The sequence below is a fragment of the Sus scrofa genome, chromosome 7, assembly GCF_054392235.1.
Source record: "Sus scrofa isolate SSC_HxYL_T2T_F1_AM1 chromosome 7, Sscrofa_HxYL_maternal_Yorkshire_Landrace_v2.0, whole genome shotgun sequence".
Classification (NCBI taxonomy): Eukaryota; Metazoa; Chordata; class Mammalia; order Artiodactyla; family Suidae; genus Sus; species Sus scrofa.
Genome location: NC_139389.1, coordinates 21,321,518 through 21,337,664, shown reverse-complemented (window position 1 = coordinate 21,337,664; position 16,147 = coordinate 21,321,518). Strand labels below are relative to the sequence as shown.

The 16,147-nt window shown below is 50.3% G+C and overlaps 8 non-coding genes across 8 annotated transcripts; 1 reads left to right on the top strand and 7 right to left on the bottom strand.

The window, feature by feature from the left end:
- Positions 1–375: 375 nt before the first annotated feature.
- TRNAM-CAU (transfer RNA methionine (anticodon CAU)) lies at positions 376–447 on the bottom strand. Its single transcript has one exon. It is a non-coding gene; the product is annotated as a tRNA-Met (tRNA).
- A 2,502-nt stretch (positions 448–2,949) lies between these two features.
- On the bottom strand, positions 2,950–3,023 carry TRNAI-AAU (transfer RNA isoleucine (anticodon AAU)). The gene has a single exon. It is a non-coding gene; the product is annotated as a tRNA-Ile (tRNA).
- Positions 3,024–3,658: 635 nt separating this feature from the next.
- Positions 3,659–3,731, bottom strand: TRNAV-CAC (transfer RNA valine (anticodon CAC)). The gene has a single exon. It is a non-coding gene; the product is annotated as a tRNA-Val (tRNA).
- A 1,147-nt stretch (positions 3,732–4,878) lies between these two features.
- Positions 4,879–4,952, top strand: TRNAI-AAU (transfer RNA isoleucine (anticodon AAU)). Its single transcript has one exon. It is a non-coding gene; the product is annotated as a tRNA-Ile (tRNA).
- A 689-nt stretch (positions 4,953–5,641) lies between these two features.
- TRNAR-ACG (transfer RNA arginine (anticodon ACG)) lies at positions 5,642–5,714 on the bottom strand. Its single transcript has one exon. It is a non-coding gene; the product is annotated as a tRNA-Arg (tRNA).
- A 3,650-nt stretch (positions 5,715–9,364) lies between these two features.
- On the bottom strand, positions 9,365–9,437 carry TRNAV-UAC (transfer RNA valine (anticodon UAC)). The gene has a single exon. It is a non-coding gene; the product is annotated as a tRNA-Val (tRNA).
- A 4,458-nt stretch (positions 9,438–13,895) lies between these two features.
- On the bottom strand, positions 13,896–13,969 carry TRNAT-AGU (transfer RNA threonine (anticodon AGU)). The gene has a single exon. It is a non-coding gene; the product is annotated as a tRNA-Thr (tRNA).
- A 1,924-nt stretch (positions 13,970–15,893) lies between these two features.
- Positions 15,894–15,967, bottom strand: TRNAI-AAU (transfer RNA isoleucine (anticodon AAU)). Its single transcript has one exon. It is a non-coding gene; the product is annotated as a tRNA-Ile (tRNA).
- Between the last annotated feature and the right edge of the window lie 180 nt (positions 15,968–16,147).

Here is a 16,147-nt window from a genome sequence, read left to right as displayed (position 1 = left end):
CAATTTAACGTGTTTTTATTTGGAGCGTAAAGACAATAGAAAACCCTAACTGGAGACAAGGGCGTGTTATATTCGCTGCAGGGAATACGGCTGATCCATTGGAAATTCACGGTAGAGTTGTCACTTCTTGTAAGAGGGGCCAGAGATTTGCCTCTGTTTTGAACTGAGTGAGGAGGGGGGATTTTGCGCCAGCTCCCTCTCTGCCGCCGCCTCCTCCCCCCCCCCCCCCAAAAAAGAGAATGAAAAGAAGAGAAAACGCTTCCTGGCTTCCCGTGAGCCGGTGGGGGGGCGGTGGCAATGGAGATTTTGTTTGCCGCATCCTGTGCTTCTGCGATGTGGGAGAGAGAGGGCGGGTGTCGCAAAAGGAACCGACCTTAGCAGAGGATGGTTTCGATCCATCGACCTCTGGGTTATGGGCCCAGCACGCTCCCGCTGCGCCACTCTGCTGGCGGACACTTGCTTCGCGCGGCCTTTTTCCTATGAGGAATATCGTGACCTATGTCCCACTCGGGGTACGGATACCTTCTGATATGTTTCTGAAGTAGGAGGAATAAACTTCCTAGCAATAAAAAGCACAAACGTCTGTGAACTCCTGTGCATGTAAGGACTCAAAGAAATCTCAAAAGGGTCACGTTGGGCAAAAAAAAAAGGCCTCCCAATAGGATGTACTCTAGAATTCCACCTCTATGACATTCAAAGAGCAAAGTTACCTGGTGCTAGAAATGAGAAAGCGATCCGCTTGCAGGCAGGGTGCAATATTGACTGGTAAGGGGGACATAAGGCAATTTTCTGGACCAGTGGGCGTGTTCTCAATCTCGATCCGGGCAGCGGTGACCCGGGAGGACCATACGTACACGTCAAGTTTATGGAGCTCAGTCTACACTTAAGATCTTTGTATTTTAAGGTGCCTTAAAGTGTACTTGAAGAAAGGGTTGGAGAAAGGGCACCACAGAGACCTGACAAGCCAAAGGAAAGGAGAGGCGGGGCCGGGGGTGGGGAGGAGGAGAGAGAGAACGGGGAAGGACTAGAGGCAGCAAGGGAGGGAAGCACCGAGCCGGGTTGCTCCGGGGGACCTGGGAGCTGGGCAGGTCCCATTGACTCCTCCGGTCTCAGCCTCTGAGGTTGCGCCAAGCGGCGGTGATCACCAGGCCACCAAGGAGGACGACCGGAATTCCCCCGACGGAGACACGGATGGCGCGAGCAGGTAGGTGTTCCGAGGCCTCACAGGCGACGGCAGGGGGCGATAAAGAAGGGCTAGGATCCCACCTGGATCCGAGGCTGCCACCCCCTCATCAGAAAATTCCCACCTTCAGCCTGCCGGCAGGACACATCTAAATGCCCATTTTGGTTGCATTTGGCCCCTCAGGCTCCTGGACTCAGGCCCCTCTCTCCCACAGGTGCCCTCCTCTCCCCCAACCAGCGCACGCACACGTACACACACGCACGCGCACACACACACACACCCCCCAGAGAAGACCAACTGACCAGCACTGAGGCTTGCAGCCAGAACCCTCCAGACAGACAGACCCGGGTGGAGCCTGGAGCCCCAGTCCACTATGCCCTCACACTGCTCGCCACAAGCAACACGAGGCCCCCGAGTTTCCCAGAAAGGCAGTGCCAACTGCCCTAGGACAGGCCACTGTGCCAACCAACCGCACCCGGAGCTTTCAACTCACAGCACAAACGCAAGAGGCCTCAGCTTCCCCCTCATCATCCTCCGAAGAGGGGAAAAGGCCTGTTTCCAACCAAGAGGACATCCCAAGGATCTGATACGCCCTCCCGCCTGACAGAGCCAAAAGCTGACAGAACAGAGGAAACAACACTTTTCAAGACACCAAACATCAGGCAAAGAAGGATGGTGGAGTCCCTGACAGGAAAAAAAAAAGAATGAAGCCACCCTGCTGGGACTTGAGGTGAGAAGCACGGGGTGGGGAGGAGGAGCGAGTTTCCAGGCCCTGGTGCAAGGAGAACAGGAACCCAGGCCGGAGGCTGGTGAACTCCCTGGGTGGAGGAGCGTCCAGGAGACCAAAACTGCTGGAGCTGGCAGGGCAGAGTATCAGAAAGGACGGGACCGTGATAAGAGACCACGCCAGAAAGAAGGCTGCGTTGAGCTTAATACTGCTCAGCGCGTGCAGGTAGGGAAGCTGCCAAGCCTGGGGAAAGAAAGACGCCCCGCAGGGATCAGAGCAGTGAGTGACAACGATCCTGAATTGTCCTTGCAAGGCAGAAGCCACGGTGCTATCTCCTGATCGCAAGATCCAGGTCTGACTCCTGTCCTTAAAAAAAGAAAAGAAAAAGAAAACAAAAGGTTGCGTTTTGTGGTTCTTGTTCAAAGTGACCAAAGCGCTGCGTCTGCGGAGGGCCAGAAATGTATCCCGAACCAATCGAGCTACCGTGGTGTTTCCTCGCAGGGCAACCTCGGCTGCGGGTTAAGAGTCTTCAGAAACGTGGGAAAAGGACAACCGCTTAAGAGCTCCTCTTAAGGCTTTCTCTTGAGGCTTTGAGAAAGGACGTTGATCGGGCGACTGCTTGGGAAGACCATTGAAAATCCAATAAGCTTTAAACCAGGGGTGCCAAGTAACCTTCCCCACATCTCCCTCCACCCCCGCCTTTTTTCTTTTTCTTTCTTTTTTTCTTTTTTTCTTTTTTTCTTTTTTTTTCCCCCCCCCCTGTTCGGCACGGCGCCCACTCTTGTGCCCTCGGTCCCTGCATGACTCTGTCCTCAGCCATCGGGGCAGGAGGAAAAGGAACACGGTCCGGACAAACGCTGAACTTACGGGAAGCCGAGGACGGAGTTGGGCTCTGAGGGCCGGAAAGGAACAAGAGGGTAACGGATTCGCTCGGGACGAGTGGGCGCCCTGTACGCTAATTCCCTGGTCTCCGCAGGTCGAGGAGCGAGTTTCCTGGGAAAAGGGCGGAGCGCCTCCTCCGGGAGGCGGCTAAAGGGAATGGCCCGTACGGGGATCGAACCCGCGACCTTGGCGTTATTAGCACCACGCTCTAACCAACTGAGCTAACCGGCCCCCGGCAGCGGCGGGCTTCCTGGGTTTTCTGTTGCGGGGGGGTTGGGCTTGTTCCCTTGTGTCTTTGTTGCCCTCCTCCGCCCTCCCTCCGCCCCCCCAACTTTTCCTGAGTGTCAACTTGCAAGTGATCGTTACTGCTACGCGCGCGTTCGCTGCGTTGGTTAGAGGGACTTGGTACTGTTGTTCCTCTAGGGAGGCTCTGTTGCTGTTGCCTTGCATCTTGTTACTGTTGTTTCTCTAGGGAGACTTTGCTGCTGTTGCCTTGCATCCTCAATCAAAAGAATGAGACGCTTTCTCTGAAGGGAAAACCAAAAGGAACGGAGGAAAGAAAGAGCACTGGTTTGAAGTCGTCCTCCTAGGTTTGACAGAGGAAGCTGAAGCTTTTGGAGGAAGCTGCGGCTAAAGGCCCTGGAATCCATGCAGGTATGGGCTCATTTGCAAGAGCAAATGGCTGGCAATCGGCCCCGGCCCTTGGGGGTGAGCCCGGGGTCCCTCCTGAGGAGCGGAATTGGGCGCCTGAAGGAGATAGTCCCCCTCGTCGCAGAGGTCCCCCCCGAGGTCACCTCTCTCCTCGACGTACCTGTTTCCTCTGCAGGTTCCTCCAGCGTTCCGGGAAAAGTGCAAAAGACAGGCGCTGTTCCCGCCCGGTTTCGAACCGGGGACCTTTCGCGTGTGAGGCGAACGTGATAACCACTACACTACGGAAACCCTGCCCCCCTACGCCCTTGTTACTTGCCTCCCCCTCCCTTCCTGAACACCCCCGTCCCCGTCCCCAGCCCCCCACCCCCACCCCCACCGCCTCCACTAGGGACCAAAAGCGAGAAGAGACTTCTCTGGGAAGCCCAGGGCGAGCAACACTGAATTCCTCTTTTCTCTTTTCCTTTTCCTTTTTTTTTTTATTTTCGCGAAATGATACTGCGCTTTTCTAATTGAAATGAGTAATACCGACGTCAGGGAGTCGCACCAGGCGAGCACGAATGCCGAAGGCAAGATGTTCCTGTCCCAAGGCAGGACATTTTAGGCAGCCTTCAGCTTCGGTGGGTTTCTGAACATTGCTCGGTTTCTGTTCTGTTCGGGTTTACCTGAGCTTAGGGAAGTTCTGCGTGTGGTCGCCATCTCTTGGTGTCAGCAAATGATCCCAGGAGAGGAAGCGGGATTCGGGGCACTTGACCTCCGGACGCTGCTCGGTCGGTGCCCGGCAGTGCTTGACCGGGAGAAACCGAGGGGCGGAGAGGGGGAACGCCCACTGGTCTGGCAGGCAGTCCTCTCTTGTTCCTCTCGGACCTCGAGTCTGCGCCAACTGGACACTCACCGACCAGAGTCCGACTACAATTGCTGCTCTTGATAACAGCGTCAATGTCCTGCAATTGCTGTGACAGACAGCCTCGTTAAGGTACTCCGTCGGTTTGGGTCAGCAGGGGGGTAAGCTGAGGGAACAGATCCCCGAGCCACGGGCCACCCGGCCAGAGACTCCTAAACCGGACACATCCTGCCTCCCGAAACGGTGATTGAGAAATGCCACGCGTCGGTGGTTCCTGCCAGCTTCTTTGGTCTTCTCCTTGAAGAACACCCCGAGCGCAAAGACCAAGTTGGCGTGGGCGCGAGGCTTGTCTTCCACTCGCGTGCTCGGCGCCCCGCAATAAAAGCCTTCGTTTGGTTCAAACACCTGCGGATGGAGTTTGGCTGGTTTTCTGTGCAGATGGCCCACCAGACCTTTGCTGCGTTGCGCATGGAGCAGCCAGGTACTCATGGGGTCTCCGAAAGGTAAGGTGGTTTGGTTTGGTTGAACGTTCCTTGACTAAATTCTGGGAAGGAATTTTTAAAAGATTTAAGCGAAAACGCGGCCCCCGGCGGCGGCCGGTTAGCTCAGTTGGTTAGAGCGTGGTGCTAATAACGCCAAGGTCGCGGGTTCGATCCCCGTACGGGCCAGCCTGACTTTTACACCTTACCCACCATCCAAGGTGGGTGGGTGGCATGTGTTCCCGTGTAGTTGACTGAGCCTCGGAGCCCACGACGGCTTATCTAGGAAGGAGGAAGAGCAACACGTTGGTTCTCCCCTAAATTTTGCGAGCGTCGAACCGGCTCTCTCCTGGCGGTCGCGGCTCTGGCAGGCGAGCTCCGCCGGGCTTGAACGTAGAGAGTGGGCGTCAGGACCAGCTCCGACAGCCGCTCCCGTAACCCCGGCCTTTCTGGATTTAACAGGTCCTCGGTCAAAGCCTCTTCTCTTTTGAACAGGAAGTGGGTGGGTGGGGTAACCCAGTGAGAATAACATTGGCGAAGGCGCTCGGAGACCCACGTGGTTTTTCTTTTTCCTTTGTCGTCTTCTTCCTCCTCCTCCTCTGCGCGTCTGCTCTCAAAAGCCTTTTGGATTTGAAACTGTGTGTAGGTTTCTCTGTGTGATCCTTTCCCCAGATTCGCGGAACGAGGTGGAAACCGAGAGCTCTCGTCAGCTTGCGGCTGTCCGTTTGCTGACCTTTGAAGGGTCCTTGGGTGTTCGGCAAGAGGCAGGATGGCAGGGAGGGGTGGCAAGCAGCAAAGCGAGAGCGACATCGGAAGAATTGGTTTGGGTGGATGCCGGAAGGCGGTGCCCCCGGGGGGCGGGGGTGTCAAAAGAGACACGAGCCAGCCAGGAGTCGAACCTAGAATCTTCTGATCCGTAGTCAGACGCGTTATCCATTGCGCCACTGGCCCGCCTGCTCGGGGCACCCCCAAGGTCCCTTTGTCAAAGATAGGCTGCAGACGGCGTTCGTTGCGCTACGAGGAGAGCGAGAACCACCCACCTACGGACTCCCACAGATTTCGTGTCGCTTGTGCATAGGTTCCGCACTACAACTCTGTGTTCCACCTTCCCACTGAAGATAGCAAGCGACCTCGACTCTTAGAACTTTCCGTACATGGCAGAAAGAATGCTATTCCTTTAAAGCAATTTTTCACCTGGGCGTGCCCTTGGCACATTTTTGCCCTCTGTCAGCCCGCCGTGCTTCCCCCTTCGTCCTATAGTCTTACACACTCCCATGGCTACTGATTATGTGTGCAAGGGCGGTTAATGACGACCCTGTCTTCTTGTCAACGAAGCGTCTGTCATGAGAGAAAGCACATGTCTTTGGAAATGCATCTGGTTGTAAGAATCACACACCTTTTTCTCTTCCTGTTGAAAGACCACTACTCACTAAGAGGGGCAATCCTGACCAAATGCCGTGACGAATCGGGCGTCGGATAAAAGCAGGCAAAAGTACACGGTAAAGGCCGAAAGAGGCAACAATTCCATAGCGGCACCCCCACTTCAGAAATCATACTGCCCACAGACTGTTGGGACTGAGGGACCGATTTAATACCACCGAGACTCCAAACAGACAGATATGCTCTCTTTAGACGACGTGGTTATTGGTTTATCGCAGTTTTCAAATCAGGCAAAGGAGACACCCCCCCCCCCCCACACACACACACACTCCCCCACACCCCCGCCGCCTCAAAATGTAAAACTGCCTCGAGAGGAGGATCTCTGGGTTGAAAGAGAGGAAGAAGAGAGACACGGTGTAGTGATGTTCTCTAATGGAGCGGGCCGGGAATCCAGAGCGCAGGGTGTTCTCATCCCCGCTCGGCCGTCTTTTGCCAAATGGCCTGGGCAGTAAAAGAGAGGTGAGCAGCGCTAGGAGAAATGGGAAGGTTCATTGAGAGAGTTTGAGGAAGTTTTACTTGAAGGAGTAAGGATGGGGGTCAAGTTCATGGATGAGGAAATGTCAACCAGGGACGGAAAAGTCTTTGAGGTGGAACATAGAACACGGGCACACATCCGTGGTAAACAAGAGGGACTGGTCACAAATAGGGAGAGCACTGTGGTTGGAGGGAAAGGGGCGGTGAGGTGTGAAATGAGGCTGAAGACGTAGGAGTGGCCTTGGAGAGGATTTCAGGCCATAGTCTTCAGGGTCACGCGATAACACAGCTATAACACATTTTAGGTGACGGTCGGCTCTTTTAGCAACACCGTCTTCTGCCTTTTTATCCCTTCGTCCCGGTAAAGTTCACAGAATTTGACATCTGGGGTCTGACACGATCTACACCAAAAAACCCCAAACCCAAACCCAAGAAACCGCTGAAGTTCCCCCAAAACAGGTTGAGGGAAAAACAAACCAACAAAGAGCCGCTCAGGCATTTGCATCCCACCACACCCCTCAGCCCACCAGGGCCAAGAGCCCGGCAAATGCGGCTTCCCCGAGTGGAATTCCGATTAGCGACCGCCGCCGCTGCCGCCCGACCGTACCGAGCTCTGTGAATGCAGATGCACTGATAGCTCAGATGTGGCAGTGAAATCGCCCGGGACGTGCTTTCCCCCATGTTCCCGCCTTGTACCCGGTTGTTGACGGAAAGAATCAACGAGCGATCCACGTATTCTAGGAAGAGAAACGCCTTTTATATCCCCGGGACACAGCCTCTCAGAGAGCCCCGAGCAACTGCTTCAGAGAAGCATGGATTTCAGCACAGGTTGGTGTCTTGTCAGAACAAAGAGCACCAAACCCGACGGGGCACCTTCCTTTAAGGTTCCCCAAAAGACGGAGCAGCAGGCACAGGGCGAGTCCGTCTGGCCCAGGCACCTGGCAAGTACTACTAGCCCCCAGGTCCCAGGAAGGGAGGCATTTACGCGTTTTCTTTAAAAACGAACCGCCTTTCTTCGGGTAACGCGCCCTCGGCTTTAAAGGTTAATGGTTAAAGCAGACATACAAGACAAGTTTAATAGGTCACAGAGCAGGCAGCCCTAGCTAGCAAAAAGGCTTAGTTAAATCACAGTTAACCCAGAATGACTTCCCCATATCTTCTTAGGTGAACACGTCTTCCTTAACAGTCAAGGAGAAGTAGCATGTGCCGAATGTCGTGGGTTTTGTGTGTGTGTGTGTGTTTTGTTTTTTTTAATAACCAAAAATCTGTACCGCGAACACGCACACATCACCAACTCAGTATCCTGTTGAAACACGTGGGCCCCTCTCCTTTCTCACTTGTGAGACATTCCTCCCAGAGTCCAGCAAATGCAAAGCGCGCGCCGCGTGGGCCTGACTCGGAACAGTCACGGTCCCGACTCCGCGAACAGTCGGGCTCCTTGGTCGCGACGCGGACCGTCTCCTCCTGCTGGGCGCGCACCTCGAGCGGAGCCGAACGCTGGAAAGACCCCAGGGGAGACGCTGCGGGCCCAGATACCCTGCCTGCGAGGTCCCCAGCGCCCGAGTCCGTGTATGCGTGTCCCACAGACTCGCCTCTAAACACGCACGCAGGGAAACCCACTCCGACCCCACTCCAATGCGGCCAGGACGGTTCTGGGCCCAAACGCCACTGTCTTTTGAGCCCCGTGAAGCAGGAGGTCTCTGGGCCCAAAGGACAACTCGTGGAAGCGGCAGGGCCCGGGGGCGATGCGTCTGGGGCTGCAGACCCGGGCACGCCGCCTGCGCTTCCAGAAAAGGTGAGACGTGGCCTCGACGGCGTGCGTGGAAACACCTGAGCAGAGAGGCATCGACCGGCGCGGACCGCGGGCCAAGTCCGTGAGGGTGCCGGCGGGGTGAGGACGGCGGGCCCCGGGGAAGGAGGAGAAAAAAGGAAAGGACAGGCAAGTTAAGCAAAGATCCCGTGCAGTCGGGGGTGGGAGCGGTGGACAGGATACATTTCCCATGCGTTTCCTCCATCCTCTGCGCCATTCCTTTCCACCTTCTCCACATACGCATTTCCTACTGACGGTTTCCGAAAGTATTTCTGGCAAGAAAAAAATGTCGGACATGGAAGACATGTGCTAGCACCACCCTTGGTTTCTGGATTTGTTTTACTTTAGTCTACTTGTTCGACTGACTGCCTCCCTCCCTCCCTTCCCTCATTTCTTCCTTGACAGTGCAGTGGGCATTCCTCAGCTGCGTACTGCTTCTTTGGTTACTTTTCATGAAGTGCCTGTTCAAATCTTTTGCCTATAGACTACCCGTGGACGTGACAACAATCAAGCCTGTTGAAGGAAATTCTGGAAAATACTCCATGCCTTTGAGACGAGCAGCTGCATGTTAGGCATCACGTAGCAAGGGCCCGGCATAGAAGAAAGGTTGATAGAGCCAAACCGAACACCTCGAAGGCCCGGGAAGAGAAGCCCTAGCCAGACTGGAAGGACATACGCATAATACAAACTTGGTCAAAGGTGCTGGATGCAGACGAACTCGAGGAGTCTTCAAATTCATTAGGGACTTGACTAAGAAGGAGGTCTGAGCACGGCTGGTGTGCGGACTTGGAAGGCTGGGGATCCCCGGGAGCAGGCACCTGGTACAGCGGAAAGCATTGCTGTCCCTGACAGGGTGGCAAAAGCCTGCAGGGGGCGGTGTTTCCGCCCGGTTTCGAACCGGGGACCTTTCGCGTGTAAGGCGAATGTGCTGACCACTACACCACGGAAACGGCCCGGAGGTCGCCGCCATTGCACACCGCCCAAGAAAGGGCGTGCTCTTTTCCTTCGCGTCCCCAAATGCAGCATTTACTATTTTCCCCTTCGTCTATTTTCAATCTCGGTACTTTGCTTCCCCCGCTCCCCGCACTCCCCCCACCCACCCCCCGGTCACAGTTTGGTTCAAAGAAGACTATAGAAAGTCTATGATTCATAACGCAGCATGACTTAAAGGCAGTGTCCAAAGTCCTTCCCAACAGCAGACAGGGTAAGAGCACACTCCTAGGGCGTTTGATGACAAGAAGCTACCTGGTATGATTATCCTGCGACTTTGATTTCGATGTCTCTTCCTCACCATAGGAGCCAGGACCCAACCCACGGTGCCCTCCGGACCACCAGACTTGCGGCAATGCTTGTCTGGAGGTGACGGCTGAGCAGGGGTGGGCATGGGCTCTGCCCAGTCGACTCTAAGGACGGGGTGACAAGCGGAGGAGAAGTGTTTGGGAATTCACGTGCCTGGACTTTATGCTGACTGAGAGAATCTAGGAGTCACCAGCCAATCTTTTATCCAGTGTCATTTGTCCTGTCTTGCAGTGCCTGTGCTTTGAATGAGCTCAATCTGTTCCACAGACCACCTACTTGCCTAGGCCTTATTATTATTATTATTATTTTCCCCTTGTAATCTGATCTCCATTGTTTCAGGCTTCCCTTCCCGGCGTCGTCTCCTCCGAGGAATTCAGCACGGGACAGCTCTGCATCAGCATCTTTTTGACAAAAGCAAATTTGAAAACTCTTGCGCTCAGCCACTAAAACTTGGATCAGTCATGGTGTTCCAGGCGACAAAAGAGTGATGACATTTTCCCAAGCAGCAACATGGGAGTCTCCCCCCGCCTTTCCCCCTCACATCCAGTTGGCAGCATAAACGATGGCTTCTTGTGTTTTAATACTTGATTAGAATGTCCTTAAAAGAAAGTAATGAACAGCCCACAATGTGCCCAATCCTGACCTAGACCCTGGAGCTACCAGGTGTCCTGAAAAAGTATACAGGCCTGGGATAGCAAAGGGCACATGCACTGATGATTATAATAGGATGGCAGGAAGTCAGTGAGTAACTTGTGAACTTGCCACATGGAAACCACAGAGATAAGCGCTTATGCCTTTTCCCAGAAGCATAGAAAAGGGGTACTTTCCCAACTCTTCGTGTCCAGGAGACTCTTCCTGAAGAAGTGACCGCTGATCTGAGTCTTACTAGTTGGAAAGAAGTGAATTGGTTGAAGCAGAGGGGAATCTGGCATTTGGGAGAGGAGCACAGCGAGAGAAAGCAAGGTTTTTTTTGGGGGGGGGGGAGATTCCAAAGGAGCTCAACGAGGCATGGCCCAGGCAGAAGTAAGACAAAGTGGCAAAATATGAGTCAGAGCAGGAAGAATGGGCTCTGGTGGGGTTGGGGCGTCCACTGAACGCTTTGATGGGATGGGTGGGGAAAGTGTGAAGAAATGACCCTTTCCTTTTCAAGCTAAAGACCCCTCTGCGTGCTTGCTAGGCAGGTAAGGAATTCAAGGGGCCAAGAATGGAGACACAGGAATGAGGAAGGGGCTTTGATGAAGGAGAGAGCGTGGTGGCTCAAAGCGGAGCTCCCACATCAGGGAGACGGGAGAGGGAAATCCCGCAGGTGGGAGAGGGTAAAGAATCAGCAATTGATTCTGACCGGCTAGTGGAGGCGGTGGCTGGAGTCAAGTTTAAGCCCTGTTTCCTCGCTGAGACAGAACCTTGGAAGAGAGTGTCCACTTAACAGGCGAGAGAAGGAATCCATTCTGGGCTGTGCTGAGTGCTAAGTGCCCATGTGCCCTACAACTGGAGATGGAAACAGGAGATTAAAGGGGGGGGAGGGGCCTGGGCAAGACTGGTAGACTTGGAGGTGACAAGTTAGTCCCAACACGATGCTACAGAGACAATTATGGGAGATGCAGAGATGAAAGAAGAAAGAACAACCCAGCATCTCTTTGAGAGGGTAGTGTTTTGGTGGTGGAATCATAACAGTACTGCCAGTTCTAACAAGTGCCCAGATATGTGAAGCTCTTCTTCATGCATTCAAGATTGGGCTTCGGCAGCCAAATGCTGTCATCGTTGTGGCTTGGGCATGGCTCCCGTGGTATGGTACTTTGCCTGGAACCAATTTCAGTGTGGAATTGTAGCAGCAGACTCGGCATTACCCCGCAGTGTGAGCAGGGAGAAGAGGGTATGATGACAGGGAATAAGCTCTTAAGGCTGCCCAGGGTCTGCAGCAGAAGTCTGTTCCATGTAATGTGGACGTTTCCACCTCTGCCTCCCATAGGAAAGATCTCCAGTTTAAAACTTGATGGGAACCCGCCTAACTTTTTCCCCCTCAACATTCCAGCATTGCCACTCTGGGTTTCAATCTTTCCCACCCTTGATCCCGCTGACTGGTACCCCGATGCCTGTGAAATGTGCAATGGGAGGAGGATTAAAGTGAACAGAAGTCAGTCTGCATAGACAAGGTGATTTATTAGGCTCGAGCCCCCAGGGAAACACTAGTCAGGTCTATGAGCTGGTCAAAAAACCAGAAGTCAAGGCGGGGAGAGTTCACAGGAGAGGCAGTTTCTTTCTTGGTGATGGTAGGTTATGGGCCATGTGAAATGTCATGGAAATTAGGAGCAATGAGCATCCACCCACTTCAGTGGGTAGAGAAATGGGATTTCCATTAGAGCCGAGACCCTTTCGGGAAGACCTACCTCTGAGTTTACAGGTTTCATTTGGGAATCAGTTTGTAGAGACCAAAGTTGTCATGAAATACCCACCCCTCCTGGCAGTGGTTCATATCCCTGTTGATCCCTTTGGCTGCTAATGGCAGTCAGCGTTCCACCCCCAATGATCCATAACATAGTTCTTCTGACACACTGCAGCCATCCCAAATGCTCACGACAGGGGCCACTAGCCTGTGAGACTGTTGTGGGGAGACACAAGCAACTGTTTGGAAGGAAGCCCTCAGGAGAAATGCTGAGCTCATTACAGAAGGTAGGGGAGGAGGGCATGTGAGGAGAATGATAAATACTTTAAAAATATTTCCTAGCGTCTGAAAAGCCAAGCAGCAGATAAACTACTAAATTTCAAGTCTCAGGATTCAATGTATTTTTCCAAGTTTATTGGGGTTTTTTTAGAGCATGTGACTAGTAAATGCATGAGGATGTTTCTGATCAAAAAGTACTGTTTTTTTTTTAAATTGAAGTATAGTGCATATACAAGAAATACTATTAAAATTTAGTTTGCCTTCACCTTTTTTTTGAAGAAAAAATAGGATTTGGTGTGCTTGTCATTAATTTTCTCTTATTCCTTTTAGATGTAACCATTTTTCTCGCCCTTCCAAAATTTCTGGTATAGTTTGGAGTTCCATTGATCACATAAAAAGGAGGAAAGACTTATGACACTACTTGATTTACACTACTCTATTTTTTTTTTTTTTTCTTTTTCGGTATCCGCAGTGGCACATGGAACTTCCTGGGCCATAGATTGAATCTGAACCATAGCTGTGTCCCACAGCATAGCTGTTGCAGCACTGGATCACTTATCCCACTGCATCTGGGGCCAGGGGATCAAAGGAGCACCTCTGCAGTGACCTGAGCCACTGCAGTAGGATTCTTAACCTACTGCACCACAGAGGGAACTCCTATACTACTTTAATTTGTTTTAGAATTTTTTTCTTATTCTTCTATTTCTTTTGGATTTGATTTGACTCAAGGCAAATGAGTAAAAACAACTGCAGATTAATGAATGTAGAAAAGAGCTGTAAACATACAAAAGTACAGCACTCAAAAGGAGACCCATTGGAATTAAATCACTATGTTACTAGCCTTGCCACACAAATGATGATTCGTGTAACAGTTGTGTAAATGTCAGTTGTCTGGGAGCTTATAAAAATGCTGACTTTAGTCCCCATTGCCTAGGTAGTAATTAGAAAATCCTCATTGTAATGGGTCACCGGGGCATTTATATGCTTACAAACTTTTACGACGCATGGCCCTAAGGCACTATTCAGTGTGCCCAAAAGCTATGTAGTTCAAAATTGGGGGCAACGGGAGGGGAGAGGTTTACTTAATGAGACATTTAAGAAAAACAGATATCCAAGTTGTTGTAAAAGTTCCATGTGACAAAATAATTGAAGAGATCACACAAAATCTGCCTGGCAATTGTCTGAGACCTGATCTGAAAAGGTAAGCAAGAAGCAATTGTCTTAAGCACATATAATGTTCATTTCATAATGTTATGGCAAGTGTTCTGAGTTTTAAGCACAGATGATTTGGTGTTCCTTTCACAGGCTATTGGGAGAGTTGTTGTTATTATTGTTTTTGTTTTTTTTTAAAGTAAGCTACTCATGAATGGTGTCCCCTTTTACTGGTGGGACTTCAAGAAATGTAAATTTCAATTTATGAAAGCTGTATGTAAAACAGCACCCCTTTAGGCCCTGCTGGGATTCGAACCCAGGATCTCCTGTTTACTAGACAGGCGCTTTCACCAACTAAGCCACAGAGCCAAGCGCAAGTGGATACCTATGTACATATTTTTTGGAGGAGATTTCACTTTCCTGTTTGACCAATGCAGTTCTCAAGAAGTTTTGATCAAGGGAAGAGCCTTGAGACTATTCAGGATTTTCATCTAGTTTTAATTTTCTCTCGCCTGAAAGGTGCGGGGCAGTTTACATGCTGTGCAAAGGCCAAAACAAAACAAAACAAAACAAAAAACAAAAAAACACTTTCTTATGTGTATTAATGGGAACGACTAAGGTAAATTAGGGACCACCTGAAGTTAGGCACATCAGAGATGCCTAAATCTTTGGGCATTGCGCGCCCACGCGAGCACACACCCCTACACACCAAAAAACAAACAAACCAGCGTTTTGTAACCTATGAATTCCTCAAGAACAAAAAGGAAGGAGTGATTAATATTGTTTGGAAGATGTCTGATCTTTGTGAACACCTCATCAAAAAACATTGAACTGGCTACTTCTTTCTGAAAAACTTGGATTTTATTTTTTTCCTTTTTACAAATTAAAGTACAGTTGATTTACAATGTTGTGCCAATTTCATCTGAACAGCAGACTCAATCATATCTATATATACAATCTCAAAATATTATTTTTAATAACGGTCTATCCCAGGAGATTGGATATTATTTCCTGTGCTATACCATAGGACCTTATTGTTTATCCATTCTAAATTTAATAGTTTACATCTACTAACCTTAAACTCTAGAATAGAACCACAGTATGATAGGTAAACTGAGGTTTGCAGAGCAGGATGTAACAAAGAAATGTGGTTAAGACGTTTATTGACCCAAATGAAAATGTTTTAGGGCCAAGAGAGGAAAGAAAACATTTTGGACATCCCTTAAAACTTTGTGAGAGAAACCGACCAATTTTTCAGTGTTGATGAAATATTTTTGTAGAGTATTTCGCTATCTTCCATTATGGGTTTGTCTGACATTTTTTACATGATTGATTTGGTGTCATAGATTTTGGAGGGAAAGACCACAGAGGTGAAGTACTTGTCTCATCACATCAGATCAAATGTTACATGATATGAGTATAGCTTATCATTAGTGATGCTAATCTTGATCATTTTTAAGGTAGTGTTTGCCATTTTTTTCTCCCTTGTGAAGTTCTTATTTTTACCTACTACCTACTCTACTATTTAGAAGCCCCTCACTATGTATGGCCCATATCTAAGAAGGGAGGGGATTGAGCTCCATCTCCTGGTGGTGATGGGGGGAATGTTTACTCAGTTGGAATCCTTCAGTAAGGAAAATTTATCCCTCTCTTCTATTCAGTTATTTATTCAATCAGTACAGACTCATGAATATATATTGTATACTTTGGATTATAATCCCAAATCATACTACCTGTTGTTCAAAATGTTCCAGCTTTGGCCATTGGGAGCTCTTTCCCTCTTATAGACAGACACATGCAGCCAGCACGACCAAAAACAAAAAACAAAAAACAGTTGATAAAGTTGTTTCTTTCCTGCTGTGTTGAAAAAAAATTTTTTTTTTTTTTTTACTCAACGAATTTTGTTACATTCATAGTTGTGCAACGATCAGTACAACCCCCTGCTGTGTTGTTTTTCCCAAGTGTGGAAGTGTAGAAAGGGTGGGTGGCTCCACAATTTATTTTTGGACCAAAATAATCCAATAAGGTCAGTTTCTTTGAAAGTACCAGTTACCCAGTGTGTGGGGGGAGAATATGCCCAAAGCCTCTATATTTCCCCAGGTGGACCACTCATCTGTTATCCCTTTGCCCTGTAGATGGTTGTCAAAACAGGACTTAAACTTTCAGGAAAATCAAAGTTTTTTTTTTTTTTTTTTTAAGTTCCCAGCAAGAGGTTAGTCTCTCAGTGGGGCTGAGACTGGAAGAGCCTGCATCTGTGCCACAGTCATCAAAACATTGGAAAAACAACTTGACGTGGCCCGTACGGGGATCGAACCCGCGACCTTGGCGTTATTAGCACCACGCTCTAACCAACTGAGCTAACCGGCCACGGGTTGACAATGGACTCCCTCTTCAGATACTAAATAAAAACGAAACAAAATGATTTCTTCAAATTCCTCCCGGGAGGGGGGCGGGAGAGGGAGGAGTGGCAACACAAAGAACCGAAACCACCACAAACTAACATTAAAAAAAAACCCCACCAAAATCCACATTCTTCCTATTTCTCTC